The 18,528-nt window shown below is 43.2% G+C and overlaps 1 protein-coding gene across 2 annotated transcripts in view; it reads right to left on the reverse strand.

The window, feature by feature from the left end:
• Positions 1-18,397, reverse strand: part of FBXO34 (F-box protein 34) — a 65,837-nt gene extending 47,440 nt beyond the window's left edge. For both annotated transcript variants that reach the window (XM_026654303.1, XM_026654300.1), the window contains exon 1: positions 18,288-18,397. The gene's annotated coding sequence lies outside the window, so the exon portion shown is untranslated. The remainder of the gene's footprint in view (positions 1-18,287) is intronic.
• Positions 18,398-18,528: the final 131 nt, after the last annotated feature.

Below are 18,528 nucleotides of genomic sequence, written 5' to 3' on the forward strand. Positions count from 1 at the left end.
TAAAAGGACAAATTCAAAATAGTAGATACAAATACCATGATTGGAACATACACAATACTCAGTGAAAATGGGTTAGCCCCAGCAAGTAACTATTATGACTAGGGAAATGTGATATAATCATTCCACAACGACCTGTTACCTGGCTGATGGAGCAGAACCAGGTTTTATGGCATCTTTGGCATTGTGTAGAGGAAAGGCCATCACTATCAGACGAGAGCCGTATAACATTTCTCACTCTGCAAGATGCCAAGCTGACACTCTAGACTACCACATTCGGAGAATCGCACTTCACTGCTCGAGTCTCCTTCCAGTCCACTGCACTGAAAACATCCTAACCGCTTTGAAAATCAGTACCTAAACAAAGTTTGTGTTCACTTATATACTGATTCAGGGGGTAGGGCTTTTTCAGTGCAAAACACGCTCCACATTTCATAAGAGAAAGGCTCTCAATTAACTCGCCTGTAAAATGAGACTAACATAGGCCCCAATAACATGTTTTTTAAAGATCCCAAGGCAATTTTTGCAACTGTGTGCATTAGCCCCAACACGCTGTGTCTTTAAGTCAGTTTGTAAAGTGCTTTCAGATCCTTCTAGATGCAAACCATCATACAAATGCTAGTCCTAACCTGGGGGAGCCTTTTGGTTTTGAAATTCCCAGACTCTAACGAGAAACTGCAGAACTGGAATTAAATTTGCAAACGGGACACCATCAAATTAGGCCTAAATAAAGACTGGGAGTGGATGGGTCACTACAAAAAGTAATTTTCCCTCTGCTGATACTCACACCTTCTTGTCAACTGTGGAAATGAGCCACCTTGATTGCATTGGCAGCAAAGAGTCCTGTGGCACGTTATAGACTAACAGACGTATTGGAGCATGAGCTTTCGTTGGTGAATACCCACTTCTTCGGATGCATGTAGTGGAAATTTCCAGAGGCAGGTATAAATATGCAAGCAAGAGTGAGTCAGGCTAGAGATAACGAGGTTAGTTCAATCAGGGAGGATGAGGCTCTCTTCTAGCAGTTGAGGTGTTAACACCAAGGGAGGAGAAACTGCTTTTATAGTTGGCTAGCCATTCACAGTCTTTGTTTAATCCTGAGCTGATGGTGTCAAATTTACAGATGAACTGAAGCTCAGCAGTTTCTCTTTGAAGTCTGGTCCTGAAGTTTTTTTGTTGCAGGATGGCTACCTTTAAATCTGCTATTGTGTGTCCACTGCTTTTACAGATCCAGACTAACACAGCTACCCCTTCGGCCTGGTCTACACTAGGACTTTAATTCGGATTTAGCTGCCTTAATCCGAATTAACCCTTCACCCGTCCACACTACAGAGCCAGTTAATTCGAATTAAAGGGCCCTTTAAATCGATTTCTGTACTCCACCTCGATGAACGGAGTAGAGCCTAAATCGATTTTGTTAATTCGAATTAGGGTTAGTGTGGACGCACACCACCGAATTACTGTGTTTAAGTTAATGGGGTAGTGTGGCCGCACACCACCGAATTAATGTGGTTTAAAACCGAATTAAGGTGCTTAGTGTGGCCGCGCACAATCGAATTTATACAACCTGTTTCCCAAATTCGAATTATCTAAATTCGGATTAATCCTGTAGTGTAGACATACCCTTCGATACTTGATTGCATTGGCCTCGTTAGCACTACAAAAGTAATTTTTCCCTCCCTTGGTATTCACCCTGTCTTGTCAACTGTTGAGAATAAGCCACTTCCACCTTAATTGAATTGGCTTCTTAGCACTGACCCCCCCACTTGGTAAGGCAACTCCCATCTTTTCATATTCTGCTTACTGTATTTTTCACTCCATGCATCTGATGAAGTGGGTTTTAGCCCATGAAAGCTTATGCCCAAATAAATGTGTTAGTCTCTAAGGCGCCACAAGGACTCCTCGTTGTTTTTGCTGATACAGACTAACACGGCTACCACCCTGAAACCCGGAGCACAGTATTCTATCACCTGCAATTACTGAAGAAGTTTGATGCTGTAGTTGAACCTACACAGAATTCTACTGCCAGCACAGTGAGACTGAGGCTACGTCTACACTACAGACCTTACAGCAGCACCAGTGTAAGGAGACACCTCTCCCACTGGCATAATTAAACCACCCCCAACAAGTAGTGGTTGCATGACTGGAGAGCATCTCCTGCAGACATAGCGCTGTCCACACCGGTGCTTTTGGTGGAGAAACTTATGTAGTTCAGGGTTGTGTTTTTTTCCACACCCTTGACCGACAAAAGTGCTAGTGTAGACACAGCCTGAAGATCTGCAATGAAACTTAGGGCGTGTCTTCACTAGCAATGTTAAAGCGCTGCCGCGGCAGCACTTTAACGTGGCAGTGTAGTCGCAGCAGAGTGCTGGGAGAGAGCTCTCCCAGCGCTATTAAAAAAAAACACCTCCACGAGGGGCGTAGCTATCAGTGCTGGGAGCGCAGTTCCCAGCACTGGTGCACTGTCTACACTGCCACTTTCTTGGTAGTCCATCGAATCCGATGATGACAAATCTGTGCAGATCATCAGTTGTTGGTCTTATGGTGTGCTCTCTGGTGACTGTACAAGCCAATTCTAGAGGTGCACATTTTGCTGCAGATGGTGCATGGGAAGTTTGCGGTCAGTGGATTGTGCGCTGCTGATGCTCTGTGACGTCGTTTGCGTGCCTCTTGTAGACGCCGACAGCGGTCTTCCTCAAAGGCGATGCAGGTATTTCTGACTGTTGCACGCCACTGTGTTCTGTCGCTGGCGGCGTCCTCAAGGTCCCTAGGTGTGATACTGCTGTACTGCAGATTGGCTTTGATGGTGTCCTTGTAACGTTTCCGTGGACGACCTATATGCCGGATGCCCTGGGAGAGCTCACCATACAGAAGCTGGCGGGGGATTCTGTTGGCATCCATGTGGCTGACATGACCGGTCCAACATAGCTGTGACTTCATGATCATCATTTCGATGCTTGTCATCTGGGCTCTCTCGAGGACCTCGAGATTGGGCACTTTGTCTTGCCAGCGGATCTTTATGATGTTACGGAGGCAGCGCATGTGAAATGCTTCGAGCTGCTTGATGTGACGCCTATATAGTGTCCATGTTTCGCACCCGTACAAAAGAGATGAAAGAACAACAGCTCTGTACACAAGCAGTTTTGTTGACATCCGGATGTTGTGGTGATTTAAAACTTTGACACACAGACAGCCAAGTGCCTAGCTTGCTTTGGATATTCGTGCATTGATCTCATTATCCAGTGCTCCATCCACTTTACAGCCGTGCAACTTGCTGCACTCCAGGCTGTGTTTTTTTCACATCCCTGAGCGAGAAAGTGGCAGCGCTGTAAAGTGCCAGTGTAAACAAGCCCTAAATCAATGCAACAAATGTTACCAACATAGCCATTTGCGGCAGACCCATCCCTCATTTTCTTTCACTTCAAGAGTAAACAAACTTTAAAATAAAGATGCCTCATGGCAGCATATTATTGTGCTCCTACTACCCCGACCCTAGCGCATCCTCATACCCCACCTCATACCTCTGGCTAATGGAGATGAGAGCCAACAGCCCCCTCCATTGAGTCTGAGGCAGGCTCCTTATGCCAAGAGACTCTGACAGGCAGTTTATGAAATGAAAAAGGTAGTTGGAAAAGCTGATGGAATATAGCTCTGAGGCTGCTCTAAGTTATGCTGGGGATCGAACTGGAAAACCACATGGAATATACACTAAATTTTCCACAGTGATCTTAGAGTCCTAACCACAAGATTCCCATTCAAGTCAAAGCCAGTCCGAGAGAGAGACAAACACTTATGAAATGCTTTCTAGATGTATTATGTAAAAAGTCAAGCGGACCTCTTGTCTACGATGGTGTCTGAGATATTCAACAGTCATATCACAGCAGAAAGTATTCTCCTGACATGTTTAGGGAATTAGTTCCTTTTATGGGAGTATACAGGAACCAGACACTTTTATTTTTTTAAGTGTTTCTTTGAGGTAACAAGAACTGGCCCAAGGGACAATATTTACCAGTTCCAGAGAAGTATTTTATCAGGAGTTCACAGAGTGATTTAAGTCTGTGAACTGAGCCACCTGCACAAATGCACTTTTATTCTGTTTCAAAAGCAGACAAAAACCTCCTCTAAAGCTTTACCCAGTAATTCCTCTTTGACCTCATCTCTTGTGTCCAGGGCCATGTCTACACCACAGAATTGAAGTGATAGGGTAGAACCAGTTTAAACACAAAACATTCAATGCGAAAACACTAGTCATGTGAATCTGAACCACTGGAGGTTTCACCCTGCTTCTAAACTAGTGACATTCTAAGCTGTTTCAATTGCAATGCTTTCTGGGTACCTATCCCACAGTTCCCAGCACAGTGGGTACAGTAAAAAGAACAGGAGTACTTGTGGCACCTTAGAGACTAACAAATTTATTAGAGCATAAGCTTTCGTGGGCTACAACCCACTTCTTCGGATGCATATTGGGTACAGTAGTAAGTCCTATTTGAACCGATTCACTCAACCATTTTAATGCCTCCCACACAGACACTGAACTGGTATTTAGCCTTGCAGAAGTCAAATCTAACCCAAACTGTATTGGCCCAGGTGCAAGCCATTTGGAACACTTGCAACCATGGATTCAGGGTGTTTAACAAGCATGCCCAGGCCAAGACATTCTTAACATGGTACAATTTCTTCAGTGCACTCAATGCTTAAGAGCAACACTAGCTTTAGAGAACTTTCACAGAGAGTTTCCAGATAAATTGGTAGAGTGTTTTAGAGCTTTTCCACATATGCTGGAGGTACATCTCCATTTTTTAGTGTGCAGCCCAGATATGAGTCATGACAGCTGCAAGCAGCTTTGTTCTCTAGCTGACATTCATAGGATGAGATTACAGTTTATCACTGGGGGGGAAAGCGTGTTCAAGTTTTGTTCCGATTAAGTGTCACAAGCCACACCTCGGCTGCTTGAGGGCTATCAGAATCCATTGTCATGTCATTACAGTGCTAATCTATTTAGTAATGGAAGTCACTGGAGTTGGAAGATAAATATTTAAGCCCTTTAAAAAAAAAAAGTAGTACACAATATCTCATTTTGTTCTTTGGCTCTTCCTGCCCACCCCAATTTACTTTGAAGAAATGTGAGGGTGTTGCTTAAAAGATGCAAAGAAGTCTGGTCTGGAAAACTGATTTTCAGAACACCTGCTTTGGTCTAACTGCCAAGACAGAGAGGGAGATTGCTGGTTTATTTGATATGATCACTTCCTGTTCTCAGAATCAGCCCTGGCACACAACAAGGCCAACATTTTCAGACTTGAGTGCCTAACTTTAGGTACTTTAATAAAAGAGGCCTGATTTTCACAAATGCAGAGCAATCACTGTTCCTATTATTTTCCGTGGGCAGTTACTGGTATAAATCACTGCTAAGTGCGCGTTACATCTCCCCCGTGCCCAGTTGAAATGTTACAGCCTCACACTACAGAACCTGGTCCTTTAGTTTCAGCTGTAGAAACTTGTGCTTACAGCTCTGGAGGTCTCCAGTTCAATTCCCAGTGCTGGCCAAAGTGGCCAGCACACTGGCATTCAGCCTAACTTTTGGCACCTGAGTTTTGGCCCATATGCACAAACAACTGAAATGCACTTCATCCCAAAAAGAAACAGTGAATATGTCGTAAAATGGCCCATGTGGATTACATGGATGGTTGAGTGCCGGGCATAAAGGACCAGAGGCCTGGCATACCCAGAATCAGATCACTCCCGCCAGGTGCAATTCTGTTAGGGAATATCAATAGAATGCTAAAAACCCACTCAGATTTATCATCTTACTCTTTAATTTTTTATATTTTAAAAAATCTAATATGCCCCTATCCCCCAACCTCGTATCTATCCCGGAAGATTGATGAGAATCATCTGTAATGAAGACTGGTTCATTCTGGTATGTGCTACATATATTTTTTGAATCTTAGGACCTTTATTGATGTAATCAGCAACATTTGTATTTTTGAAGCTTTTTATTAAGGCAAAGTTGCAATAAAATATTAGTATTATATCATACATTACTTATTATTTATTCAGACTGGTGTTAATATTCAAAGAACCGGACTAAAGATTCCAGCTTGCTGGCTGGGGAGCACTCCTCTTCTGAGTACACTAGAACCAAATTTCTGAATACCTATCCTCGTTTTGGTGCTGCTCTTGTATATTTACTTGATGTAAAGACTTTTCCATTACAAGGACAGTCCATATTTTACTATATCACAATTCCATAGAAGAAGTCATATTTTTCCAATAACATACAATACAAAGACTTGCTGCTAACAATAAAGGAAAATGTAGATCCTTTTCTGGAGCACTGAGTAAGCAGGTCAGAGGATATCTAGGAAGGCTGCATTTTCTCATAAGGTGAATCTCTTTAATAATTTCTTCCCCAAACCATCTAATTCCCCACATATTCAAGTATGTCCCCCTTTCCCAGCAGCCCTTCCAAAAGAGCACCTGATGTAAAGTGTTACCTGGGCCCAAAACAGTTGCTGAAAAGGATGAACTGCTCTCCTTTTTAAAGAAGTGCTATGTTGACATGTATACTGTAGTGTTATTCTTAACTATTGCACTAGTGATCAAAGCATGCAAGAAAAGAGAATCACATTAATTGCACAATCTCATTCTGGCATCATAAGCGGACAGAGCTTGAGAACGTACCACACCCTGAACCACTCTAACCTCTGGCTCATTTGATCTGCTCATTGTTTGTCCTCCTGGAACCCATACTGTGCCTGAGAACTCCCTGTAACATTCACCAAATACCATGTTTGCATTGTTCTTTGCCAAGGCTGTGGATCATCAAGGCAAGTTGCTATAGGCTCCTCTGAAACAGACAAGGGGACACCAGGCAAAACTCTTGAGCATTCTTTGCAGAGCAACAAGAAGGTCTTTCTAAATACAACCCTAGAAAATTGGCAGTTGCCACCCATAATCCTCAAGGGAAAGAACAGGTTTACTTAAATTTAAGGTTCATAAAAATGTACCCGTCTGTACATACATCTACCTAAAAGCAAACAAAGGAAAAACATTCCTCCCTTAAAAAATAAAATCACTCATCCACCCTCTTTACCTCATTCCCTAGTGCAAATGCCTGAAAGATGAACCTTGCACTGCACCCTGAAAGTCAAATTGCGGCTACCTCAGAGCAGGTAAGGAAGTCACTTCCAACATTGAAGACCTTCCATGGACAAAGTTCTACACCAACCCTGTTTGTCTCTGTGTAATGCTATCTCGAGCACCTCAGTTTATTAGCAATAGTATTGCCATAGACCCTATGATCCCCAGTCATGGACCAGGAACCAACTGCACTAGGCACCATACAAACCCAGAACTAAAAGATGGTCCCTGCCCTGCTAGCCTTGGTTTCTAACCCTGGTAATTATCATAATTAAGTCTTCTTACACTGAATTAGTTTGCCCATGTTGCTACAACTGTATACATGCACTGTACAATCAGTCTCTTGCTACAATTGTATACATGCACCCTACAAAGAGTTTAGCATAATCAGTCTCTTGTACAGTGCCCAAATGCAGTTATAGCAACACAGCAGCAAGTTAGTTCAGCATAAGACTAATGAATTATGATTCTTATTGTATTATGTCTCTACCTGACTACACAGTAAAGATTTCACAGATGCTTTAACTACAGTGAAATGCTTGGCGGAAATATATTCACTATATAATTATAGTTAAATACTTTATGGCCCTCTCTGATGCCCCATCCACACCCCGGCCCCGTAACCCTGCAGGGAGGGCAGCAACCCCATAGTCGTAGGCCCTCTCCAACACTCCTATTCCCTCCCTCATTATTCTTCATTACAAAAACAGACTTAACACTACAGTAGCTACACGTCATTACAATCAGGTGGTATGCACAAAGTTCCGGGAGTTACTTTGAAGTGATGTACCTTAAGTAACAGCCGATGAAAAACTCTTTGCTCACGAAAGCAGAATCCTCATCACTAAATAAAATGGGAACATACACTGGAGACGGTGTCAGCTTCAAAGTCCATTGTATCATCTCTGCAGGATTAGCAGTCACCAGGTAAAAGTGTTGATACTCAGGGCTGGTCCACACTAACCCCCCACTTTGAACTAAGATACGCAACTTCAGCTACGTGAATAACGTAGCTGAAGTCGAAGTATCTTAGTTCGAACTTACCGCGGGTCCACACACGGCAGGCAGGCTCCCCCGTCGACTCCGCGTACTCCTCTTGTGGAGCAGGAGTACCGGCGTCGACGGCGAGCACTTCCGGGATCGATTTATCGCGTCTAGACAAGACGCGATAAATCGATCCCAGAAGATCGACTGCTTACCGCCGGACCCGGAGGTAAGTATAGACGTACCCCTAGACGTCCAAGGAAGTGAGAGTAGAAATGGCAGACCCTTGGAGGAGGGGACTGGAATAGTCTCACTGACAGTTATGTCCTCAGCCAGTGGGATGTTGGAATAAAGGCAGAGTCCATGACAGCTCCAGAGACAGACACAGGATGCTAGAACTCTAATTTCCAATTGATCAGGACTGTAACTATAAGTTAGCTTGACTGTTGCCTACCCTGTATACTAGATATGAGGTTATTTCGTTTAACTTTGATTTAATTCAATCTACTAATAAACTTCAGAACTTCCAAACCTAAATGGCACTGGCCACCCCATGCACCAAGTCGCAATGTCCAGAGTGGGGAGCTCTCCGCCCCCCAGGGCCACCCATTCACACCAAACCTGCATTAGGGTTGCAGTGCTGGGGTAAAAGGGTGCTGTTGTGGGTGGTCAGTGCCTCCTTGCAGGGCCTTCCTTAGTCATATGCAGCATACATGGCTGCGTAGGGCACCCCTGGGTCTTAGTGTCCACCCTCCGGCCTCTTCCTATCCCTGTTCTAATCTGACCCTTCCTGTGGGCTCCCACCACAGCTGGCTGCTGCAGCCTGGTAAGAGGGGATCTAGTACTTAAAAGTGAAAAAGCCTTCCAGCCTGCCAGACCCATTAGCACAACACTGAAACTGTTAAAGAGCCATTCAAGGGGTAATGAAGCCATTTAACAGGCATTTGCCAACCTCCCCCCCCCACACACACACACACACACACTGTCAGTTTCTGAGTTTACTGACAAAAAGTTGTGCATTACTGTAATATTTACTCAGAACATGTTAGTCTACAGGACCTTAGTTTAACATTTGCCTTAAAATATTTCATTAGTGTGTTGCTGAAGATTATAAAATCACATCTCTAAAAAATCCTTGCATAGATTTTTAGATGCACCATCTGAGTATTCATCTTTAGCCTTAAATGCTTTAATCACCAGACATATGGTTTTTTAAACAAATCCTTCAAAAGACCCCTCCTTATCTAAAATACATATGCGAACCCGGTCTGCCGTTGGGCATAGGGGCACCTGTTTAATAATACTGTATAGGGCCCCATAAATCCTAAGGACAGCCCTGCCTCCTTGGCACGGCACGGAAGAGGTGGCAGTGTGTGCACCCATTGAATTGGGAGGCTACATCCTCCACTTCCAGAGGCACAAAGAGACATTGGTTACAGCGGTGAGGTCTAGATCCAAAAAAAGCACTCACTATGCCTAGCTAGATGCAGATGGAAGGCGGTGCTCCTGATTTCCAGTGCTACCAAAATTCTGGAAGCGGCAGCAGATCAAAAAGGATTCCCAGATGCTAATTTGCTGAGCAAACTCCCATCCTCAACAGATAAGCAGCAGAGAAATGCAAAATCTAAATTTAAAAATGTATTGCTATTTTCTTTTGAAATAACTTAACATGCAGACACAGGGGAAAAAATATCTAACCATAGAGAAATCACTATGAACAAGATTTCACATTTGGCATTCTGCCAAGCGAACAGTGAAATAAAATAGTTGAGCAGCACAACTAACTTCATCCCATGGCACAAATTTTAAGTGGTTAAGATAAAAATATCAAGAGGGGGAAAAAAGAAAATGAAAAAAACCCCTGAAATTCTGTAAAGCAGAAGTTACTTGAACAAAATCCTTGACCTGGTGATTAAGAGTAAGGAAAAAGTAAGCTTGCTACCAGGTTACTAAGAAAAGAGCCAGGCTAAAAACATAACACAGAAAAAATATACGTTATATTTTAATTATTTTGAGACCCTGGTGTCAAAGAGACGACTAGTTAATATACAAGCATTTCCAATAAACTAATTGATTTTCATCCCTTCCCACACTAAAAAACAAGCTTTTTTCTGCATTTTTTTCCTGCATCATGGCTCTGTCCAACCTGAAAGACTCCATAAGCACCAGCAAACAAGTCCACACCGCGCTGGGTCGAGGGGAGAGTTTCTACCGTCGACTTACCTTATGCTTCTCGTTCCGGTGTCGTACCGGAGTCAACGGGAGAGCGATCGGCGGTCGATTTAGTGGGTCTTCTTCACTAGACCCACTAAATTGACCCCCGGTGGATCGATCGCCGCAGCATCGATCCACGATAAGCGGAAACAAGCCCTCAGAGAGGTGGATTTACTACCGCAGGAAGAACCTCTTTCATCACAGTAATAAGCATTTACACCACAGCACTGCAGCTGTAGTGTTTCTAGTGTAGACATATCTTCGGGAAAGTTAAGGTTAAAGGTGTGAAGTCAATGTGCATAATTTAAAAGTTAATTCACCTTAACTTTCCTGAGTGTCTCTGTGTAGACAAGCCCTAATTGAAAGGATATCTTTAATAAGGATCCAATACACCAAACCCTTTATACTGCAAAAGCTCACAATACACATGATCAGAGATTCCCTAGAACAGGGGTTCTCAAACTGGGGGTTGGGACCCCACACGGGGTCACGATGTTATTACATGGGGGGGTCACGAGCTGTCAGTCTCCACCCCAAACCCCGCTTTGCCTACAGCATTTATAATGGTGTTAAATATATTAAAAAGTGTTTTTAATGTATAAGGGGGGGTCACACTCAGAGATTTGCTCTGTGAAAGGGGTCACCAGTACAAAAGTCTAAGAACCCCTGCCCTAGAAGGTCCTCCAGCAAAACCAAGGAAGACCAGACTTGACACACTCCATATTCCCAAGGTTAAAGAGATGAGCAGAAAATCAAAACTGCTTTTTATAAAAATATTTCAGGCCTTCTTCATACAGTACTTCAAAGACAAAAAGAGCACAATTCTGTTTTTTTAAAACATTTTGCAGTTCACCTTTAAAAAGACCTAACTTTACACCACACACTTTAAATTGTATATTATGTTTGGATTTATTCATTTTTGTATTTTAGCTATTGGACACTTTTTTCTAGAGAGAGATTTTGTATTTATATTGGCCTTCACCATACAGTAATAGCTGCTGAGAGAAAAAAGGCATCTTAGCGCACTTCCTTAATTAAAAGCTAGTAAAATTCTAAGCACAAATCACAAGCCAAGCCAAAATAGTTCAGAGCTGCTAGGAATGTTTGAAGGTAACAACATCCTCAATTACATGCCTGTTGCTTAGGCTTGCCAAAAATATGCAAATTTGTTAATTTCATACACTGTAATCAGATCCCAACAAAGTGATGAAGTTAGTTTGTCCCTCATACTTCCTTGCAGACGGAGTCAGCTGTATGTGAAATTATTTTGCAGTATTAAACGTATTACCCTGAATGTCAGTTTTGCTGAGTATGGCATACAATATCTTGAACATGCCAAATGTAATCTGTACGAGATGTTTAGAAAGGTGGAAAAGAAAGATTTTCAGGTGGACCCGAGATATCCACTTACAATATTTATCTACGGACAGGTTAACTGGAACAAGCGCTATCAGCAATGAGTATTAAATCCTTTAGCACCTCGATCATCCAATGGCCCCATTGATTGTTTAGCAGGCTTCCTCCTTCTCAGGTACGTAAAAAAAAAAAAAAAAAAAAATGCTGGATTTTTTTTTTTTTGTTTTTTGAGTCTTTAGCTAGTTGTTCTTCAAATTCTTTTTTGGCTTGCCTAATTATACTTTTGCACTTGACTTGCCAGAGTTTATGCTCCTTTCTATTTTCCTCAAAAGGATTTAACTTCCAGTTTTTAAAGGATGCCCTTTTGCCTCTAGCTACTTCTTTTACTTCGTTGTTTTGCCATGGTGGCACTTTTTTGGTCCTCTAACTATGTTTTTTAACTTGGGGTCTTTAGTCTCACTACTGATCCATCACTGTTGCCTCACAACCTTACATTATACAGCCTTCTTTTAAGCCAAAAGCCCCTCAACAGCCCTTCTGTGGCACTGCTTTGGATGAGGACTGCCACTTTCTTCATGACCTTGATCAAGATACTTGCTCTACATTCTACATCCTGAATTCAATTTCTCCGAGACAAGCTTTCAAGTTCACACAGAGCTGAAGGTCACCTGAAGAAGAGTACTCTGTAAGCTCAAAAGCTTGTCTCTCTTACCAACAGAAGTTGGCTCAATAAAAGACATTCTCTCACCCATCTTTTAAAAAAGGATAGTTAGGTGAAACAATCCACATCGACTCAAAGAACAAACTCTGCATCTGTAATCTATATATAACAAGCAGTATTCCTTATCAACATTATATATGAAATAAGAGATTGTGAAATGTTATGTTAATTGGTAAAAGTGCATATTTCATGCAGGAAGGGATATGACTATATTATGTCACCTGGATGCACTTTTGTACTCCACCCATCTTGCATATAACCCAGTTAGTCACTCTCTTGTATTGCTATTGCTAACAATTCTAGAACATCTTGAGTATTACTTATGTAATGAAGGCAGACCCTCCTTAACGGACAGCCTAGCTTAAGGCAGACTTATTTTGATTTGGTTTTATTTTTTTCCAGTTACAAGGATAGCGACAGATGCAGCAAAATGAAGTTGGTAAGCTACAGTTTCAGAATCCAACCCCCTCTGAGAGAAGATGACGCATCTACTACAAAACATGTTTTTTCACCTTTTACCAATACTCATGAAACAAGAAATAGAAGGGGAGGTGTTAAAGGAAGTGGAAACAAACTGCAACACAGTCTACACATTTCAAGATGGGTTAAGTGACTTCATGTAGTCCAGAAGAGGATTCCATATTTAAATAAAGTCTTCTAGTAAAAAGACCCCAAGACAGAAGTCATAAATTAAAAAACATACTGAGCAAAAACTAGAATCATGAATATTAACAGACCAGGTAAACTGCATACTGGATAAAATAATACTGACAGAATTTTTCTGAGTGGCTCTCTCTTCAGACTTAAAAATCCTGCCTGAAACAATAAGAGCATTTGCATATAAAAATGCTGCTTCAGACAATGAATTCAAGTGAGGATCCTTGAGACTATGTATGTCTCATACTTAATTGCTGGACAGTGGGGCGCACTTATCTCAATTCAACCAACAGAAAGCACTGGATTTCCAAAGTCAGAGAAGCTACAGGAATGAGGATCTGCCCACTGGGGGGGGGGGGGGGGGGGGGGGGGGGAAGGGAAAGGGGAACAGTAGCTGAGAAATAAAAAGGAGATTCCCAAAGCTTAGGGGAAGCTTGAGAATAAAACTGAATAACTCACTCTGCATAACGCAGTTCTTAACAAATCAATTATATCAACACTATGATAGTTTGCACAAAAGAATTTGACTTTTAAGAATGAAAAAACTAGATACCACACACAAGAGTCTATGACCTAAATGATGAAAGAACAAGTAGTTAAGTGAACCACAGCACCTGCTGAATTTTTAATCACTAATGTTCTCCTGGCTCCCAGCAAAGCAAGCATTCATTAGCTTCCAAGCCTTACACACAGGAGTATAGAGTAATAAATTAGAACAGTAAGATTTTCCCTGGCAGAAATTCAATTTCAAGATCACCTGAATCCATTACTTTACAACTAACCGCAGACACTACATTTGTTGATTTTTTTTTTTAATTCTCCTGACATAAAAAGCATTACATTCAATATTTTAGTTTTCCCCAAGTTATCTGGTTCCAATCAGCTCAAACATTTCTGTGTAAGATAATGTAACTTAGTGTTACTCCTGAAGAGCATCTAAGGCTAGTATTTTTTCACTCTTCAAGCAGTATTTAGTAGTCACTAGAATGCCCACTGAAAGAGATGGTTGAACTTCAGAGAAAAGTGAGTGTGTGTGAGGATTAATTTTGTAATCACATGGACAGTAGGAATAGCAAATGGTACAGCAGATTTTTCCCCTACCACGAAAGAAAGAGGTAAGATTCTTTGGGGGAAATGACAGAGGGAGGAAGAAAGAAACATATGTTAATTCCACAACTACAGCCAGATTCTGCTAAGTGTGGCAACTCTCCTAATCTCATTAATCATGTTTTAACAAGAGCAATATTCACAAAAATGAGTAAGTCTCAGCTGCACTGATCTTTGAACATTAAAGCTGAGCAAAAAGGCTCAAAATGGTGTTTTTAAACAAGTTTCAATTTCACTACTGTATACAGCAAAAATAAATCCAGTTTTCTGTACAGCACATAATGTTAGTGAAAGCTACCTTGAAGGTTACAGACAAACTTCCTCGTTTTGTAAGCCAAAATCCGTTTCTAAAGACTTGAACATTAAATGAAGTGACCAGAAAAGCCATAAATTGTCTTAGACATGAACAAAACTGTTTTGTGTATGTGTATAGAAGACGTTTTGGGAAAATATATAAATGTAATTATTAACTGGAGATATGCGAGTTTTCGATGCTGCTCTATCCTGAATCATAGGCTTTGGTAACAGACTCAGCTATAAATTTGTCTTATTGATGCTTGCTTTTTAATAGCAACCTTTGCAAGACTCCTTACCAAAAACAATGATATTTTGGTTGGAACCAGCTACCTAGTCTGCAGTTTGAATATATTTACATCCACACAACAATATTTTTTTGGGGGGTGGGGGGAAAAACAGGGACCAGTAGAACACTGAATCCTGTGCTACTTGTCCACTATTACAATAATTGTGCTACTTTGAGAATTATGCTAAAATGTCAGCCACAAAGGAATGCAAAACTAAGAAACTAAGGCCAGTACTTTGTAACAAATCTGTTGCCACCCAGAACTTCATGGCTGTTTCTACAGTACACAGCCACTCCGAACTCACAGCAACTGCAAAGACAGAACTCTGTTCTTCCTGCTCCAGATGCACAAAACCTCCTAGCACTTGAACTAGAGGCAAATATCATAACATAAGCTTTTATCACTAACAGTTAATTAAGCCGTTCTCATTCTATCCAGTGGAACACTATGGTACACGTTAGCAGGTCATTGCAATATGCTCCCTAAATCATAAAATATGCAAAAATAATTTTATACCCTTGAGCAAATAAAACATACTATTGCATCTCAATGCTTGACAAGTTGTCTCCATATGTTCACAATCCCTTTCATAGCTGAACTGGTGCAAAAATAGATCTTAATGTTTCACCTACCTTTAACAATACACAGTCTGTGCATTTTAAGTATTTTTAATAATTCTCTAGTCACATATGAAAGAACCAACTCAGTCACAGAGCATGGAAAAATTATCTGAAGACTAGTCCCTGGTATTAAATCAAAATCAGAAGCTCTCAATTTATCAGCCATATTAAAATGCAACTTCTAGTTATTAAGTGCATGTCATTAAAAAGGGCAATTTCAAAAGTGTTACTCAATTAACAGACATTGTCTTTGTTATCCACCTGCTTTTGATAAGGCATCAATCACCTTCTGGACAGTCCTCCTCTTTCCCTCAAAAGGCCCTGGTTTCTGACAAATTTACCTTTCAAGCGGAGAGCGGGACACATTACCTCCCAAAACCAGTCAATGAGGCTCTTTCATTAAGCCATAGAGAAGGCATGTAGCAGTTGGAAAGCAACACAAGGCACTCCCTTCCCCCTCCCATCAGGACTGAACACACTGCATTCAAAACACTCCCAGTCCCTGAAGCAAAGGATTAGCCATTTATTGAGGAGGAAGCAAAACACTGAAAGATTCCAAGGGCCAAATATATCCCTACTGCAACTTCAATGAAGTTAACAGTTACACCCTGGATTAATTTGGTCACAAATGACCACATAACTCAAATTTAACCAATATCATTTCATTCATCCAGACACACTGCCTAGACTCCGAGTACACACTTAGCAAAGAAAGAGTACAGCAGTATGTCTGCCATGGTGTTAAGCAGTAACATTAGCACACCCACAGACGTTTATGAAGTTTAGACTTTGGACTCCCAAAGCAACTGTGGCCACCAGTGTTTAGTGTTTTCCTATAAGGATATCAGAAGGGGACCCAAATATAACAATAAGGGTTTATATAGAACCTTTCATCCAAGGACCAAAAAGAGCTCCACAAATATTCATTAAGCCTTGCCACACTCTGTGAGAGAGGTATTACTCCCATTATACAGAATGATATATGCATGTTTCACCTATATTTAACCATACAATTAGGATGTCTACACTACAAAATTATTTTGACCTAAGTTACATCAACATCAACTGCCACTGCAGTAATTAAATCGTTTTACATGTCCACGCTACGCTCCTTGTGTTGACAGTGCACATCCTCACCGGGAGCATTTGCACCAATTTAACTGTCAGTGTGGGGCATTATGGGACGGCTTCTGAAAGCTAGCAACAGTCAATGTAAGCAATGCAGCGTCTACACTGACACTGCATCGACCTAAGCACTTCGCCTCTCATGGAGGAAGAGTTATTAAGTCAATGTAGCATGTAAGTTACATCAGCAGGAGCAACATTTTAGTGTAGAAATTTACAGAGTGAGGTCATAGAATATCAGGGTTGGAAGGGACCTCAGGAGGTCATCTAGTCCAACCCCCTGCTCAAAGCAGGACTCTGTAAGCTGCCTTGCGTCGACCTAACTCTGTAATGTAGACCAGGGCTTAGTGTAAAGAAGAAACTAGGTTTTATTTTGTTAAACAAAAAGTTACAACTCGTTGTTTCAGGTGCAACCTTGAAGGGACAATATCTGGATAAAAATATCACATCCACTAGAACCGTATTTTTAACCTTTTATTTGAGTTATTATACAATTCCCATCTGAGCACATATTGGTACAAGTAACAACTAGACTATTTTTAATAGTGAAGAGAGTTCCATTTTTTGGATTGCAGTTTGGATTCAGCTTCACAACAACTTCTTTGGGGGTTTCACAAAGCAACAGGGGAGAGAGAGAAAAAAACACTCAGAAAAATGGGATGGTAAAACCACAAAAACTGGCCAGGAAACTCTGGACAGGTATAAAACTTTAACTCTCTTTTAAAAGTTGATTCCATTTCCAGTTGGCAGTGTTCCTTTAAAAGACTCAATCCTTTTATGTTGCACATAGGTATGTTAAAGATTTACCAGTTTTATAGGACATGGCCCACAGACCCATCTTATTCTACTGCAGAGAGTAGTGAAGTCACAGGCACAGCCTGATGGCATTACCCACTACATTATAACTTCACTACAGCTGAAGCCAAAGCATCATATACCTGTCCTCCCAGCCCCACTATAACTGCAGCTGGCAGGAGGAAGAGGATAGAGCAGGAAGCCCTACAGAGGGGGCATCCCAGCAACAGAGAGGGGAAGTGAGCCCCTATAAGGGCTGCGGGTGTCCTAGCCACATCAAACCTTCTGCAGGGGGGTGGCTCCTCTATGAAGGGACAAAGAGTGTGTTGTAGACCGATAACGTGAAGCACCCTTTAAATGCAAAGAAGGGTACGCGAGCCCCACCAGCGCTGGGGGACAGGGAGCCCGATAAAGGGGTGCCCCATCCATATCCCCGCAGCAGGGGGGCAATGGCACACCCTGCAAGAGCGCCCGGTGCCCATGGCTGCAGCTGGGAAGGGGGGGAAAGGGAGCCTGATGGGGGGCTGCCCCAGCCCCACGGCCGCAGAGGGAGAGAGCCCGATGGGGGGCTGTTGTGGGGAGAGGGCCCCCCTGGTCTCGAGCAGCAGAGCAGGGAGCTGCACAGAGGGGAGTCAGCCACAGGGGGACCGCACCCTACGGGGCCCGCGCCCCTGCCACTCCTGCTCGCGGCGGGCAAACCAGGCCCGGTCGCCGCTGCCTGGCGTTTGGCTCCGGCCCGACCGCCCTCGCAGACGCAGCCCCCTCCCGGCCCCAGCGCCGCCGCGGCCGGGCAGGAAAGACCGCGGCTGCGTCCAGGGCCTGCTCGCGGCCCCCTCTCCAGCGCCCGCCCGGCCGGGTGGGCCCCACGCCGGGATCCCCCCTTCAGCCTCCCGAGCGGGACCCACCTGCCCGGCCGCCCCGGCGCTCCGCGCCCCCGCTCCCGGGGCGGCGCAGGACCCGGGCCCCTCCCCCGAGCCGCGGCCCTACCGGGTACAGGGCGCGGGCCCGCCTGGGTCCCAGAGCAGCGGGGGTCCCGGAGCCGGTGGCGGGCGGGAGGCTCAGGAGACCCCGGTCGCTCGGCGCAGCCGGATCCCCCACAGCGGAGCCAACTTGTTCGGGGCGGAGCCGCCGCGGCCTCGCCAATCCGGGCCCGGGGCGGAGCCGGCGCTGCAGAGCTGGGCCCAGGCAGCGCCCCCTCCCGCCCCCCAGCGCCAGGCACCGGGAACTG

Source organism: Terrapene carolina, unplaced genomic scaffold (genome assembly GCF_002925995.2).
Source record: "Terrapene carolina triunguis isolate 2854851 unplaced genomic scaffold, T_m_triunguis-2.0 Scaffold189, whole genome shotgun sequence".
NCBI lineage: Eukaryota > Metazoa > Chordata > Testudines > Emydidae > Terrapene > Terrapene triunguis.